Consider the following 17,453-nt stretch of genomic DNA (forward strand, 5'->3'; position numbering starts at 1 on the left):
CTCCCCCTGCAGCTCACAGCATGAATATTAAAGCCACAAGCACACACAACAAGCACGCTCTTTCAGGAAAAGCTGCCCCCTCTTCTCTGTCACGCTCTTGTGTCTCTGCCTTCCATGCAGAAAGCCCTTGTTTGTATTTGCAAGTTTTGCCAGAGACAGAAAGCACCCAGCCTGCCGTTAAGACTCCGCTGCACGGCTGTCACTCACAGTCCCAGCAAAACTACCTCTGGATCTCTTTATCGGTTGTTTTCCTTGTGTTCCTCGCGGGCTCTCTCTGAAAGGTAAGGAAGACTTCTCTTATTCCTTGTGGTGTGGAGAGGGCTTCTTGTGATTGGGGAAAGGTCCAGCAAAGGTGGCAAGATTGAGGAAGGAGGGAGAATGCCGTAAGGGCAACATACAGGTTTTGGATGGCTGAATGGATGTTCCCTGACTAAATAGTCAAACCTGACGTCTCCTGATCTCGGTTGGTCAGGAACGTTCCCTATACAGCTGGATTCCTTTCTGCACCCAGTGACAGCTGCTGGAGCTGGAAGAGGGTAGAAACTGGCCATATGGTTGGCACAAATGGGCAGAAGGGTGGCTTTCTTAGAGGGAAGCCTCTTGTTTCAGTTTGCCTTGTTCGATAGATAGGGGGAGGGAATGCATGAGACACCCAGAGAGGAACAAGTCTTCCAGGATTTCCAAAAGAAGTCGGAAGCAAGGATTCTCACTACAGCCAGTTTAAGACAGTGTCAAAGAAGTTGTTTCCCCATACCTCATTACACCATGGGCAGAGACCAAGAACAATGGTAATCTGGAAGCCTCACAGCCCTGAGTTGTCCCCAGGCACTTACTGGGAACTTGTGGCTGTAAAAATAAGCATGCATCAAATATATGAGAGGAAGTCAGTCAAGTGGTTAGAGTAAAAATTAAGGACATAATATGGCAAGTTTGAATGTGGTTACTCAAGGAGGGGAGGTAAATCAAGGCAAGACATCTTAAGCTGAGTTTTTGTGTGTGTTTAATTTGTGGCACCATTTTTGTGTGCGTCTGTCTCTCTCTCTCCCTTTCTGGTATTAATTGGTCCATTGTCAGTGCTGCATTTGCCAGTGTTTAAATGTATTACCCTGTGTCAATAGTAAGTGTGTGTTTTCTCCTCTTCCCTCAAGGCAAAGGCGGCTGTGCCGTCATGGAAATGTGATCCAGGAAAGGTCAGGGAGCAGGGTGCTGAAAGGCACAGCATATACCTTACATAGAGAGATCTTGACGATTGTGTGACAGGACAGGCAGAAAGGCTAATGTTTGTACCATGGCCTTTGAAGGGAGTGAAGTAGGGGAAGCAGTTGTGTATGGATAGTGGGCTATATTTACTAACCAAGGGAGTGGGTGGGATAGGGGTTTTGTCAGCGTCCTGGAAGCCAATATTGCTAGAGAATAGCAATATTGGCAATAGCACCTCCCTTCCCATATCTAGTGGAAAATCTAGGCTTGTGCTTCACAGAAGTGGAGTCTATGCCTGGGCTTATTAGAACTAGGATGACAATGGCTCCTTTTTAAAGAGAGGTTAGTTTTTATTGGTAGGATTGGCAGAGGACAGATGGTTTCTGAACAAGTATTTATCTGAAGGGTTGTCTGGTTTAAGGAACAAAAAGCCATAAGCAGAGAGGAGAGGGGCATCGAAGTTGCTGTTCTGATAGTTACCGACTAGACAGCAGAATCTGCAGGCACACAGGTTTCCTGATCATAGCCTTCCTCATTTTGCTGGAATAGACTGTGTAAATTACAAAAAACATTTCTGATTTTCAATCTGTACCCATGAATCAGTAGGTGCCATTTTATGCAGACCCATGCCCTTTTTTGGGGGAGGGGGTATGTAATTATCAACCCTAATCAGAACCAGTCACACAAATGGGTCTGGTGAGGTTTTGCTATGTTGTACAGGGCAAAGAGTCAAGGGGGACCCTTTTGGTGATCTAATTCAAGTAAGGTTTGATGTTTTCCAAACTCTGAGATCTGACATATACTGGCTGGGAGATTTGGGTAGCTGAAGTCCAAGAAAGTAATTTTTCTATGTCTGTCATATTCTATTTTTCTGTCTGTTAAAACATGATGGTAGGTAGCATCACTGGTGCAGCCTAGACCACAGGGACTGTGACCTCCATCACAGCGTTGGTCAAGATAGGACTCTCCAGACTTCTTACTTTGTAGTTACAATTTGTCCTGATCTCTTGTAGTATTCGTGAGACATCAACAGCTCCATTTCTCAGTGCTGGGTTTCCATAGGATCATGGGCCAGCCATATGTGTGGAGTGCAGCATCATAATTATTTGCACTCTGTTTTGGGAATCTCATGCAATGGTGGCCTTGCCACAAACAAGGTGTTGCAGATGTTGTAAGTGGTAGGGTCTGTGTATCACAAGGGCATTAGAGTGGGGTAGAGAAACATCTCACCCCTAAGGAACGATCCATGAGGAAGTTCTCTGGAACCTTGTCTCCCATGAGATGAATGGGAACATCTCAGGAGCCCAGGGAGGAGTCTTACTCTTCCACATCATCCACTTGATTTAATGGAGACCATGCAGGAAAACATCCAATGGATTGGGTGGGTCATGTTACACAGCAGAAGAAAAGGTGGATGCAATTTTACTTTTACTTTCCAAGCACCAAAATGTCTTGGGCTGGCCTTTATGATAAGGAAAAGGTTTATAATTGAAACCATTCCTTGCACAACTGAAGTCAGAATTCGTAGGGAAGGTCCATGTCTATGAAATCTTATGTCAAATAAAACCTGTTGGCCTTGGAACTGTAGCAAGGCAGTTTGCGGCTTGCAGTACAACAGATTAATAGGGCATCCTCCTTGAAAAACGTTTTTTTTTTAAAACAGCAGGCACCATATTTAACTCTACAAAGTAAAAATGTATCAACTTCACAAAGAAATTCAGCATCTGAAAGAGTAGGCTATGTCCAAGAAAACCTCACAATAAAGACCGTAAACGTTTTTAGTCTTAAACGTATCAGAAGACCCGTTGTTTCCACCACTTCTATGATACTAATAACACAAAGAGAATGCCTCTCTGCTCATCCTTGCATCTCTTCTGGACCCTTGAGTTAACTCTTCTTCCTTCCCATTCTTCTCAATCTGCTACTTGTGTATGCTTGCTCCTTTTCTCTCTTCATGTTCATCAGTGTTCCCCGTGGGTAGTCGAAGAGAAACAGGAACCTCTCTTATCTCAAAGGGCCCCTGCTAAGTTCTATTTAACCTCTGCTTCAAAAATATACAGTTGTACCTCCTCTTCAGGCACTTATTCCATGGCCGTTCCTTGTCTTTTTATTCAGATCTTCCCTAAATCCCCTTCTCCTATTACTGAAAACCATTCATTGCTTATTTTTGTGCTCTGAGCATTTATGATGACTAATTGGTTTTTTTCTCTCCTTCTGGCTGACATCCATTAAATATTTGAAATCTGTCAGCATGTTCCCATTTGGTGGTTTCCCTCTTTCTGGGCTAATTTTATAAGAATTTCTTCCAAACCTTCTTTTCTATAGCTTGTCTTCTGTCTTGCTTACTTATCTTCACAGCTCTCCTCAGTATTCCCCCTCCCCCCCAAATTCATCAGTTTTGCAATGGGAATACTGTTTTCTCCCTGGGTCATGAGATCTTTAAGGAGTGGAACTAATTTCATGGTTCAAACTTGTGTTTGAATTAATGTCAAGGTTCCTACATTTTGTTCCAAATTCCCTGCTGACTTTTTCCCCTCCTTGCACCCCAGTGAACTTGGTTCTCAGTGTTTCTACTGAAGAGCCATAGCTTGTGAAAATTCCTTGTCCGGACTAAAGCTTCATGCCAATGCAAGATCCACCACTAAAGCATGCCTCCAGACTTTGTTTAAAAACATCTAATAAAGAAGACTCTGTCAACCTCTGAGGCATTCCATTTCATGGTCTCAGCACCCAGATGCTCTTCCTCATGTTTCATTGGGGTCTCCTCTCTTATAATTCAAATTCATGTGCTATCCTGTAGAGTAGCAAGAAACAAGCTTGCTCCATCTCCCTTATAACAGCCTTTCAGATTTCTGAAGATAGCGGTCATATTACAATGCCGGTTTCTCTCCTCCAGGCCAAATGTAACATTTCCATGATTTGTTCCCTATAGGGTTTCCAGACCCATTACTGTCTTGGTCTTCCACCTATGGACACATTTCGGCTGGTCAACTTCCTTTGTACATTGTCCAGGGACAAGCATAGGTGATGCCACTTTTAGATCACTAAATGGTTAAAAGCAAATGTTAGCTTTTGGCCCATACGGGCCTTCATCAGAAGGGCCACTGCTTATCCTATTCTTCTGGGGGAGAAGGGAAAAAAGCAAGAGTTCAAAAAATCATGGCTAGATGCCTAAGACAGCTAAAAAATCCAGCCAGGAGTGTTGGTTTGAAATTCTACCTTTCTCCCTTCTTAAACAGAGGTGCTCAGAACTGGACACAGTGCTCCAGATAAGGTCTGACCAAAACAGAATACAGTAGTAGAATGGTTTTATTACCTCCCTTTATATGCACACTATATTAACACAGTTGTCTTCAAATGGGAGAGGCTATTTTGACTTCTTGCCTCAGGTGTTTCAACATGGAAAATATCTATGGTCAATGTTGGCTGAGAAGGAGGGCTTTCAAAGACCCAGAAAAGTACAACCTACTTTTTAACCCATCTTCCTGCTCTCAAACAATAGTCCTTTTCAGATCCCATTCACATATTAGAACTTCAGAGCACAGAATCATGTGAGCATGGTTGTTTGAAATATCTTTGCAGCCCTCTACATTATATAGTGTTTTCCCCAATGTTATGCAAGTATAGTGTAAATGTTTGCAAAGACAGGATTTGCATGTTTTACAATCAGAAAGACATGGCTCTTAAAGAAAAAAGGATGGGGAGGGAAGAGGAACAAAGCAAACAGACTCAGTTTTTTGTTTAAAGTTAAATAGTTCTTATAAAGACCAACCAGAATTGAAACAGTTCAGGGTGACGAATTGAACAGCGGTGCTGATAAAGAGGCCCCACTTCCTGTATCCTCTCCCTAGTGCAGACCAGTTCTCTCTCCCTCCCTTTTTTTTACACTCAGAGCTTGGAAAAATTACTCTTTAGACTTCAAATCCCTTCTATCTGGGGCCTTCTGGGTGTTGCAGTCCAAAAAAAAAAAAGAACTCTTCCAGGTTCTGCTCTTTTGTTGATCTTCCAAAGCTAGCTTTCCATTGTTCCTGATGCTTGTCTTCTGTGTTTTTTACTCCACCTGTTCTGTTCTTCATCCCCTTTGAAACTCTTTTTCTACATAATTTCCCAGTCTTCACCCTGTGTTCCCAGTTGCCTGACACAGTTCTGAGTGGATCCAAGAGTACTGGAATCTACCTGAGTTAATAGCATTCATGTTAGTCTGCTGGAAAAGCCAACTAATATTCTCGTGCCACTTTAAAAAAATGAACAAGTTTATTTAGCATAAGCTTGCACGGGCTATAGCCAACCGAAGGATCTGATGAAGCAGGCTGCATTCCATGAAAGCCAATCCTAGTGGTTCTCATCCTTTGGTCTTCCAGATGCTTCAGGCTTTCCAGAATCTCTAACTATTGATCATACCAGCTGATGCTCCTAGGAAAATATCCGGAGGGTCGAAGTTCAGAACTCTTGTCTTGTGCCAGATAAAACTTTAAAAAGCCATAACCTTCTGTTGATGGTAATACTTTCTGAAAAGTTGTTAAAACAGTATCCTTTTTATAGGGAATATTTGAGGCAAATAGCCCAAAATGTCTAGGAAATGACTGGATACTATGGAAGGAAGGAGCCGTTTGCAAAAAGGTGAGTTTTCCTCACTACTCCAGCCACTGATAGGGGACTCAAAGAATGCTGGATTTGGACTCTCTGAGTATTTAAAGGTGCTCCCTGTTTCTCTGGAGATCCATGTTGAAACCAGAGAAGTTTGGCACTCTGGGGTGTTTAAGTTATGACTTCATCAACACTAACACTGAGCTTGCATATTTGTTATCCAACACAACAAACCTTTTCAGGGTTTTTGAGGTAGAGAAGACTCAAAAGTGGTTTCCCATTGCCTTCTTCTGGGACTGTGCAGCTTGCCCAAGGCTACACAGGCTGGCTCTTCTCTCAGGAGGCAACGGGGGGGGGGGGAATCGAACTGCCAACCCTTGGCTCTGAAGCCAGATACTGTACCTAGCTCACTGAGCTATTCTGCGGAAGATAGCCATAAACAAATCCACAAATATCTAGGGGTCAACTTCTAATGACCTCCTTCCAAAGGAAAGGAAGCATGAATAAGCACTGCTTCCCAAAACCTCTCACTGCTTGCTGAAGATATACGGCATTGGGCACTACAAGAGCTTTTTTTTTCAACTGGAGACGTAAGAGATAGAACCTGGAATTGCCTCTGTTGCTGAAATGCAATCCTTCCTCCAAAGAGCATTAGGTGAAGGTAAAGGTTCCCCTTGACAATTTTTGTCCAGTCGTGTTCGACTCTAGAGGGCGGTGCTCATCCCCATTTCCAAGCCATAGAGCCAGCATTTTGTCCGAAGACAATCTTCCGTGGTCACATGGCCAGTGCGACTTAGACACGGAACGCTGTTACCTTCCCACCGAGGTGGTCCCTATTGATCTACAGTGGTGCCTCGCTTAACGAGTGCACCGTTTAACGAAAAATCCGTATAGCGATCCCTTTTTGGGGATCGCTATACGGATCAGCCCCAATCGCCGCACTCGCTTTGCGACGATTGGGGCTCCGGCGGCCATTTTGGAGCCGCCGAACAGCTGATTGGCGGCTCCAAAATGGCCACCGCATGACCCGAAATGGCCCCTATCAGCGTTTTCGCGCCCTCCCCTTGCTTACGGAGGTCGCGAAAACGCTGCGGGGGGCATTTCGGGTCATCCGCGGCCATTAAAATGGACGCGAAAACATCGCTGGAGGGGTAAGTTTGCACACTTATTGGAACGCATTAAACTAAGTTTAATGCGTTCCAATAGGTTTTACTTACCCGCACAGCGATGTTTTCGTATAGCGAAGGTTAATCCGGAACGGATTAACCTCGCTATATGGGGCACCACTGTACTTGCATTTGCATGCTTTCGAAACGCTAGGTTGGCGGGAGCTGGGACAAGCGACGGGAGCTCACTCCGTCGCATGGATTCGATCTTATGACTGCTTGGTCTTCTGACCCTGCAGCACAGGCTTCTGCGGTTTAGCCACAGCGCCACCACGTCCCAAAAAGAGCATTAAGCACTACAGAAAGTAGAAATTGTTTTAGACTACTGCTCCCAGACATCTCAACCCAGCAATCTCTGGTGGAGACCAGGCACATGGGTTTTCTTAATATTTGATGCAGTCCCCACATCACCACCACAACAGAAAGCCACATTAATGTGCACACACACATCACTGTCCGAAGCCGAGAGATATCTGAATTGGAAAACCCAAGAGGAAGCCAAACTGGGCAGTGGCTAGCATTGCCCAAGGATAAAATTCACGGAGGGAGTGTGGAGAACATGTGGGTGGGGAATGGAAATGTTTATATGGAAAGTTGGAGGGGGGTAAGAACGGGTTGGCTGCAACCAAGTAATGAAATCCAGACTCTATCCCTCCCACCCCAAAAATGTGATGCCAGCCTCTCTCCAGAGACAGCCATAGACTTAGTAAAAAGGAAAAATAACTGGGCTGGTATGAATGAATCTGTGGGTAGAGACAGCTATTTTTGTTGACACACCATGTTGGGTAGATAACCTGTTTCCCCTCCCTCTGTCATAGGCCATGGGTTTGAAAGAGGGAACATAATACTTTTGAGTGTGGGAGGTGGCATTGCAGGGAATGGACCTGGCAAGTCATGTTGCAACACAGGGCTGTTCAAAGCTGTTAGGAGAGCCACGTTGCAAAATCTCCATAGTCCTGAGAAGCAAAAATGTAGCCTTTCGGCTTTCTTCCCTGGTAGTCCTCTTTCCTCTCCTTCTAAGATTCATTTGGCCTAGCAAAAAGGCAAGCCAATATGCGGGTCAGGCCAAAGATGGGCAACATTAAATGTTGGTTGGGAGATTCTGAGGGCTGTATTGAAAACAAAAACAACCCTAATTTCCCCCATTTCTCATCTGGGGTACACAGTTCGATGAACTTGGAAGAGCTGCAGCCTGGCACAAATAATTAACGGCTAGATTACACAAAGTAAAGTGTTGAGCTGGATAGAGTATTTGACTAGGATTCAGGAGACATGGATGCAAATCTCTGCTCCACTGTAAAAACTCACTCAGTGATGGTGGTACTAATGAATGATTTCATCATCATCATCATCATCATCATCATCATCATCATCATCATCATCATCATCATCATCATCATCATCATCACTATTATTTATTTATTTATTTATTTATTTATTTATTTATTTATACCCCGCCTATCTAGTCATTTCGACCACTCTAGGCGTCTCATATACCTAAAAATCCAGTTAGGGTTGCTATAAGTTGAAAGTCACTTGACAACACACAACAATGACAAATTACACATGATTCTAAGTAAGTAATTAGAAGCTGAGAGCATACTTCCGTTTCAACAACTGGAGTTCCTCAGAACTGTGTGCCTAAGCAATCAGATGTAATTCACCTTTCCGACGAAACTCACCTTTATTCCCGGTAACTGCAAAGATGGGATTTTTTTAAAAAAGGCTTATGGACATCATTCAGCACTTAAGGAAGTTCCTCTTCTAACAATATGCATTCCTAACTGCATGGGGAAAAATTTTGCCAGTGGTGCATAGACATTACTCTTGGGGATAATCCTGGGCTCTATCTCTTGCATCTCCAGTTTTAAAAAAGAACATGTTGCAGATGATGGGGGGGGGCTGTACTTGAGACCCTGGTGTCTTGTCTTTTTCCTGTCCTTTCATGAAGAAAATTTGACAGCCACTTGTGCGTTTTTGTGTCAAGTCAAGGCTGTGGCTATATAACTCTAATACATGTGCCATAGCTCAAAGATAATTTGGTAGCTTTATATCACAACTCTGAGATGCTGGGCTTGTTTTTCATGCAGAAATACCTTGTCAGATCGCTGGCTTTTCCAATTTACCAAATGGTAGAAAATACCTTTGTGTGTCTGGGTCACCAATCTGCCAGTTCTGCCAGGCCCAGAAAAGAAGGCTTGGGCAGATTCTCCAAAGGGTCTAACCAGATAGTAAGTAGGGCCCTATGTTCCACCTCTCAAGGAGAGAAGCCTTTATGATGTGGAAGAGACCTGAGTCTTCCCACTCACCTCCTCCTTTAAATCAGCCTGGCATGTCATCTAAATAAATGGCCTCTTAATATGTTTGTTGTGACAGTATTTATTTGTGCTGCTGTGATTTGGGCCAGAGGAAATGAGTTATGCCAAAATTTGTCTGGGAAATTTTGTCTGCTGTGGCAGTTTTAGTGGTGGTAAAGATGATAAAGGAACTAGGAACTGTTCAAAGCCAGGCTTCGGCAAGTATGTTCTAGCACTGGGAGGCCCTTGTTTTCAACAAGACATTGACCTTGGAGCAGAGAAGGATAGAATTCAGGGCCAGCTCTACCATGTGGCAATTAGGGAGCAGCTGCTGTGAGACAGCAGGAAGAGGTCGGAGGAGAGATGTATGCACGATGCAGGCTCCCTTCTGCCCTTTAACCTTTCCTGCTGCCATCAGATGCTGTGGAGCATGCCATCCTATCTTGAGTGTTGAAGACAGATTCAGTGGTCTTTTGTGCATGCCATCCTATGCTTCACTTTGGGGTCAGCCGGACGGAAAGCACAGTCCCGATACCGCCAGACTTGCAAAACGTATCTTAACAGCCTCTTCAAGCAACAGACGAAGTAGCAAACACAGTTTTTAAGGAACACAGATCTCAGCCCCCTCATTCGAACTCCTGGCATTGCCCACATCATTTCCTCTGTGTTGGCATAAAGAGGAAGAAAGATCAGCTGATAACAGGATAAGGCTCTTTTTTTCTGAAAAAAAAGTCCAGTCTGCCTATTCCTCCCACCCATAAACATGTCCCTTGTCCTGCAAAAATGATGCCACAGCACAAAACTGGAGCATGTGGACACGAAGGAGGGGGTGTCAGCTGATGTGAGGGACAGATAATACCCTGAGTCTGTCATCTTTATTCTCTTTGTGATATCCTAGGGTTTTGACAGTGGCACCCTTCCACTTTGGCACTGGAGGATTCATCACTCCATTTCTTTAATTTATAATGAGTCTCATGAGTTCTCTTTGACAGCATTTGTATGATCCAGTGTTTCACAGAGGAGGCATTTCAGAGTTTAGTCTTCACATCACTGAATGTGCATATGGTTCGCTTCATTGTCTTGGCCCAATCCAGCAAAGCAGGAGTGGCAAACATAGCAGACTCTTTTTATTTAATGCATGGAAAGTTAATGTGAATCGAAGTGTGCATTTTCTGGTTCCGTAACTATCTGGGCTCTTAATCAGATCTTGGAAAAGTCACATTTTGGATTACATTTTACTGAATCCCCCAGCCAGAGTTTCCAAACTCTGCTGCTAAGCAAAGAATACCAGAGAGTACAATTGTGTGAAGTGGATCTGAGAGTTATTAAAATAAAATTTTAACACTGCTAGCGCCAGATTCAGCTCCGTTTTTTTTGTTGGGGTCCTTGGTGCCCCCTGAGTTCTCCTTCCCACTAGCAAGTGGAACCACAAAAGGAGAGTGTCTGCTCCTTTCCCCCCGTCTTCTTGTTACTGCTTTCAGCTTGGAGACGGCACGTGAACTCTTTCTTACGTGATGTACTTCTACAGTTTTTTAATTGTACATTACCTTGTTCAATTGCAACTTCAAAGCAATGGCTGGAGACACCTTGCTGCCTGTTATGTACTACTGAGCAGTCTTCCCTACCTACCAGTTCTTCTTGCTTTGCTTTTGGGCTTCCCTCTAACACCTGCTTGCCACTGCATGCTGGACCAGATGGGCTGGTGGTCTCTGGCACACGTCTTCTCCTGGGAGAGGTGAGCTAAAGAGTTATTTGCAATAGCGTCAAAGTTGGCATCTGTAGGACTTCAGTAAGGAGTCTTAAAATGGTTATGGGGTTCGTTTGCTAGACCATTTCCTCTCTGCTTCCTCTCCGATGCTGTTAATAAGTCTCAGGGGCAGAAGAAGAAGAAGAAGAAGAAAAACCTGGGTGAAAATTGGCCTTGTTTGATTGCCCCCCCCCTCCTTCTCTCCAGAGTTGGCTGAATGCTGGCAACTTGGGTAAAGAAGATGAAAGAAGCACTTTGGGTTTTCCTCAATACTTAAGATGTTATGAAAGTGCAACTGTAAACTCTGCAGGGTTTTGGCTGTCTTGGCACCTCTCCCTCTTTCATCTGCTTCACCTAGACTCTTTAAACGGCATACACTTTTCTTGACAGCAGGGGTGGTCCATACATGGGCTATGTGGGCTTCATGCACTTCCCTGGGGCCCTCCGAGAGTACCACCACCACCACCACCACTACACAGAGAGCCATCCTTACATGCCCCATTTCCAAAAAGAACAGGATGGTAAATTTTATAGCGGCACTTTTTAAAAGTTACAGTCATGGGGGATTGCTCTGGAAACCTCTCCTGATATAGGAGATCTTTCAACAGCTGGAGATGGAGGAACTGGAGCAGCAAAGGGCTTTGAACAGGAATGTAAGCACAGTGACATAGCCCTAGGAAACAAGGTCGTTGCCAGGAACCCAGAGTAGATAGAGCAGGGAAAGGCAAACTGGTACCTTCCAGATGTTTTGGACTAGAACTCTGTGAAGGTCCAGCCAGCATGACCAATGGTCATGAGATTACAACTGTTGTGGCTCAGAACATCTAGAGCAGTGGTCCCCAACCTTGGGCCTTCAGATGTTCTTGGACTACAACTCCCAGAGGCCTTCACCACCACTTCTGTTGGCTAGGATTTCTGGGAGTTGAAGTCTAAGAACATCTGGAGGCCCAAGGTTGGAGACCACTGATCTAGAGGACACCATATTGTATGGCCCAGAAGCCATGCTTTTGTAAAGTATCAGAAAATGAGTGGCTGTGGCAAAAGCGCTGTCCTTACCTCTGCTGCTGAAACATCTGCTGAAAAGGAAGCCTAGCTGAGAATGAGTGTGGAACGCCGACAACACAGCATCCTGTGAACAAAAGGAAAGTAGATGCAGAGGGGTGGGTGGGTTCATTAGCAAGACAAGGGACCAGGAATCCCAAGACCACTGATGGATGTAGCACTTACAGGTAGAACGGGCTTGAAAATGTTTTTACGAAAATGTTTTTACGGCACTGGCAAGGACCTTTCCCAGCCAGTTCTACGAGTATTTCAATTCAAATGAAGTAACCATTGTGCTTGAAGCCTGAACATGTATATACTGGAATCTAGATATTAGCTAACTTGTTTAAAAGAATTTGGGTGCAAAACAGAACCCTACACAGAAATGTGTGTGTGCACACAGAAAAACACAAGTTTATATAGTGTATTTAAGTGTGGAGGCTTCTGTGAAGTAGATCACAATTTTAAAAGATTCAACATTCAGTATGGAAAAATATGCAGGTAAACCCATCCAGTAATAACACATTTTGTAATAATAGCCGTAGTTTAGAGATTTTCAGGGCAACCGTTTAATTAAGAGCAGGAGCAGAATAGCCGAGTTTCCCCTTCCTCTTTAAAGTTGTCCGTGAAGGAGCTCATTTCATTTTCTGGGATGCAGCCATTGATGGGAAAGCTGTACCTCTTGTGCCCACCAATATAACAGGCCTCAAGGAGAGACAATATAAGCAGGGGCTCTTCAGCTGTGGCCCCAGCCTGGTTAAAATGAACAGTTAGCTCTCTTGTTGGGCCGATGGCAGGACTCAAGCAGGTTCACCTATAGTCATCATGAAACACAAACGTATATGAATCATGTGGAACAACCATATTTACTAAATAGTAGGATGGAGACCACAACACGGCTGTTTCCCTGCCTCTTCCCCCCATGCCCCGTTCATGATCTTACAGGCTCAGCATTTGTAGTCCAGTGCTTTTGGGGGGTTTCGGAGAGGTACATATTCATGCTTTCTTGCTCATCCTGTCCATATTTCCTGGTACCATTGCTGTCGAGCAGTAAAGGTGATTCCATAATAACACACCCTGCTGGCTCTAACGGTTGAAAATGCCCAGGGCTTAATTGCTGCTTGTTAGATCTTAAACAAGCAGATTCCATGACAACAGAGCTTGCCTCTGCCAAACTATCTTGCCATGAAGCTCTAACCTTGCGTTGGAAGGGCAGAAAGGAGAGAGGGAGGAGCGGGCAGATGCCCTGAAGTTTTAAAAGGTATGCACAAGACAACACTGCAAGCATGCCGCAGAGAGCTGTCAAAAAGCGCTGCACAGCAGCCGGTGAATCATCAGACTCCCCTGAGTCTGACGTTTTGTGATGTTAGCATGCCATGCCAGTCTCAGTTTACAAATGTCACAGAACCTGGCTTTTCTTGGCCCAGAAATCTGGGCCATCTCCATTTAAGTTTTGTTTTTAGACACCCTGGCAGCTGCAGCAAATAACCAAGGGACTTAAAGCCCATTTTTCATCACAAGGCTCAAAGGTACAAACTGTTAATATTCGCTATATTGATACATGTGGTTTCCCTGTTATCTTCTTTTGCTTTTATAAATGCTTCTTTCCCCCTCCTGAGTTTCTTTTACTGATATCCCCTTTCCTGTCAGCCTTCACCAACCCCCACCCACCCCTTCTCCCTGTTTACTGCCTCCTGTAGGAATGTTTACAATAGAACTTAACACCAAACATAGGCCATAAATGACTGCACATGAGATATGACCGCACACCCAAGAATCTTGGAGCCAATGAATGTTTTGAATGTTTTACTTGTGAATTTGGTATTTCGTCCAATTTTTTTTTCATATGTTTGAGGAAGTGGACTTGTCCACGAAAGCTCACATTAAAATATATTAGTCTTTATGTTTTTGTTTTCATTTCATTTCATTTTGTTTCTTTGGATTTTGCTGGATACACATTTTTTAAGCGTTGTAGTTCTGTTCAATGCCAAAAACTCCCTGACGGTTGAATTCAAAACCACGAGAAATTTCATTCCAGTCAAAATAAAATGTCTAGCTGTCATGAAGACGACTAATGAATTTTCATCAGCCAGAGGTATTGTGGATCTCTCATTAGCAGACAAAAGCTGAGAATTAGGTATGCTATACTGCCACTTGATGAATGGAACAGAGTCAATGGGGATGTGTTAAGCTGGGAAGATCTGGGTTCTAATCCTCACTAAACCCAAAGCTCGCTGTGTGAGCTTGAGTTTGCCATTCATTATCTTACATCATCCAATAGCTCAGAGGCTGGTCCTGAAGGAAGGGGCAGAACCATGTATGATGCACTGAACGTGTGGAGCAAAGTGATATATACAGCATACAAATGTAGTTAAACCAATAACATGTGTTCTGAGCATGGGGCAAATTGCAAAGTACATCTCTGCTTGTGACATTGCTAGTCATTTCTCAAAACACATCACATCCTTTTATAAATTTCAAAGCTAAACAAACAACAAGCATTTCTTTTTCCCATTGTCATTTTTATTGCTGTTCTCTGGATGTTTTCCCAGTTTTATCTTCTGAAAATGTGCATGTTAAATCCGGGGATTGGGGAAAAGATTTCCTGTTCTGGCCAGACTCCGTCAATACGAGGCCCCATCCCAACATCACCCTAAACTGGAAAGGCTTTGCACCAAACAGAGGTCAGCCCCGTGGGCTTCTTTAGTTGAGTACAATCTAGAGCAAGCTGTTGCTCTCCATGCTTGTTGGGCTAAAAAACCCAGCAGGAATGGTGAGGTTCTAGTCTTAACACATCTGGAGAGAACACGCTGAAGGACAGCTGATCTAGACCGATTGGCAGGAGTTCTCTGGGGCCCCAAACAGCCCTAGTGTGATGTATTCGCGAAGGCTTTCACGGCCAGGATCTAATGGTTGTTGTGGGTTTTTTGGGCTCTTTGGCCGTGTTCTGAAGGTTGTTCTTCCTGACGTTTCGCCAGTCTCTGTGGCTGGCAACTTGTGGCCTCCTGAATAGGCAGCCTATGTTCTACCACTGAAGGATAGCCAGTGATACAGGTGCAGGTAAAAACAAAGGGGGTGCTCATGATACACCCCCCCCCCAAGCAAACTTTAAAACAGAGCCCAACATATTGATTGATTTGGACAGCGTTGATTGATTTGGACAAGAGAGTGTCATCCTCACCTGGAACAAATATTTTGTTGAGATATCATTGGGGGCAACTAGATAACCCAGTTGTCCTAGGCTAGTTTGGTCTAGAGATCATGCTAAACAGACCACTTTGAAGTGCAGTGTGTCATTTTAGGCAATCCTTGTACCCACTGCATCGCACTGTGAGTGACCCCATTTAGTACGATGTCTCTCAATGTTCTTTCTCTTTAAAGGGAAAGAAAAAACAAAAACAAAAATCACCCACCTGTCCCCTCCTCCATAGTTTCCCTAAGTCACTTGATGGTCTTGAGAAATTGAAAGCTTCCTTCCTGCTCCATGCAGAGAGGAAGAGAGAGGAAGTTTTCTAATTTTTTGTTGCTATCAGTGATGTATTGAAAGGTCTTTTTTTTTAAATTCTGAACGCATTGCTGATGTGTCAGCAACAGTTAAAAAGAAATGGAAATTTTTCTCTCTCTGTCAGGGAAGGGAAGGAAGCTTTCCATTTTTAAAGATCATTAAGCAGCTCATGCAAGGGGACACTTTAAGCCACCCTCTTTGATTCAGTTTCAGTGATCTCACACACACTGAAACCAAGCCAAAACAGAGTGATCCTACCCACACCAAAAGAGACAGGAACAAAAAACGTATAAGCAGGCATTGATCAGGGGTAGGCGGATTCATGATGGCACATACTGTATGACTTGTGGTCACTGGGAAAATCAGCGAACCAGCCTGTCCCCAACTGAGGCCAAACCACAAGATAAATGCGCATTTAGCTGTACCTTTAGTTGCCTATTCAAGTCCAAGTCATCTCAAAATACTCATACTGCGAAAGGGATGATAGCTTGCAGCAATGTATTATTGCTAGGAATATCCCACCACCACTCTAGTTAGTACTGTATGAGGGTTGCAGCCGAATTCAAGAGAAATGGAGAAGCCAGAGGGGGTGGCTGATGATGTCAACGTGTGTAGCAATCGGGAAGTTCCAGTGCTGTGATTCTGGCTCCATGGCACCACTTCGCCTTTCCCACTGCACCCCAAGCTCTAGCATCTTGAAGATTCTTGCTTCCCACTCTTAAACTGCTTCCCTCCCCTCTTGCCAAATCCATTTCTGGATACCCACACAAGAATGCAGCCACACAGCTGAGCAAACTGTAGAGCATTGTTCGAGGCTGCATAATTAATATAAAGCCACTGGCATTGTCACGGCTGCACTGAAAGGCCAGGCACCCTATATGCCTGCGCACCCTGTGCTGGCCAAGAGAAGAGGCCAGGCAGTGACCTCATTGTGGGCGCTCCACCAGCTGGGGAAAGGAGACTTTGTTTCAGTCGCTCCCCGAAAAGAACTGCGTCAGAAGTAGATAATAGCTAAGTCGGCCTTGCTCTGGTAACTCACTCGAACAGCTCCAGAAGGCAGAAGCGCCCTTGTGTGTAGCTGGGGGGGGGGGGGGGAGCAATGCTTTGCAATGGAAATAGTCTTTCATCCTATCTCATCTATCCTCCTTTCTCTGGCATAAGTGTGTCCTTGTGGAAGATCATCTTTGGGGTGGGGAGGTTCCCTCAAGCTGCCACCTGAGGTGAGGTGGTGGGTAACATGCTTGGGAATGCTCTTCACAGGAAGAAAGTGAGCCTGAATGCTCCTACCTGTTAAGCACCAAGCAAATATTTTATTATTTTATTAACTGTAAGGTTGGTGATAGAAGGGACGTGGTGGCTCTGTGGGTTAAACCGCAGAAGCCTCTGTGCTGCAAGTCCAGAAGACCAGCCGTTGTAAGATCGAATCCACACAATGGAGGGAGCTCCCGTCGCTTGTCCCAGCTCCCGCCAACCAAGCAGTTCAAAAGCATGTAAAAATGCAAGTAGATAAATAGGTACCACCTCGGTAGGAAGGTAACGGCAATCTGTGTCTAGTCGTGCTGGCCACGTGACCACAGAAACTGTCTTCAGACAAATGCTGGCTATAAGGCTTGGGGACTGGGATGAGCATAGCGCCCTAGAGTCGGACACGACTGGACTAAATGTCAAGGGGAACCAGTCTCTGCCCAGTCGCTGTCCTCGACACCATGAACCATCAAGACACCTTCCCATCTCATATGTTCCATGCGTGACTTTTGAAAATATAAACCCAAGTGGTAAACCTTGGGAGCTAGGTATCTAAGTACTATCTCTTTCTTGGTGAACTTATCCATCCCTTAAGATCATCTGCAGGGGCTTTCTGTGGGTGTCCTTGCCATCAAGAGGTGGGAGAGTGATGAAGGGCAGCATCT

General features: G+C 44.5%; 1 protein-coding gene across 2 annotated transcripts in view; it reads left to right on the forward strand.

Moving 5' to 3' along the window:
* Positions 1 to 17,453, forward strand: part of SORBS3 (sorbin and SH3 domain containing 3) — a 58,997-nt gene that overhangs the window by 2,879 nt on the left and 38,665 nt on the right. The window contains exon 1 of one of the 2 annotated variants that reach the window (XM_072979161.2): positions 143 to 281. The exons of the other annotated variant lie outside the window; for it this stretch is intronic. The gene's annotated coding sequence lies outside the window, so the exon portion shown is untranslated. Of the gene's footprint in view, positions 1 to 142; positions 282 to 17,453 lie in introns of those variants that run through there. 2 annotated transcript variants of the gene reach the window in all.

Source organism: Pogona vitticeps, chromosome 8, assembly GCF_051106095.1.
Source record: "Pogona vitticeps strain Pit_001003342236 chromosome 8, PviZW2.1, whole genome shotgun sequence".
In the NCBI taxonomy this organism is placed as follows: Eukaryota; Metazoa; Chordata; class Lepidosauria; order Squamata; family Agamidae; genus Pogona; species Pogona vitticeps.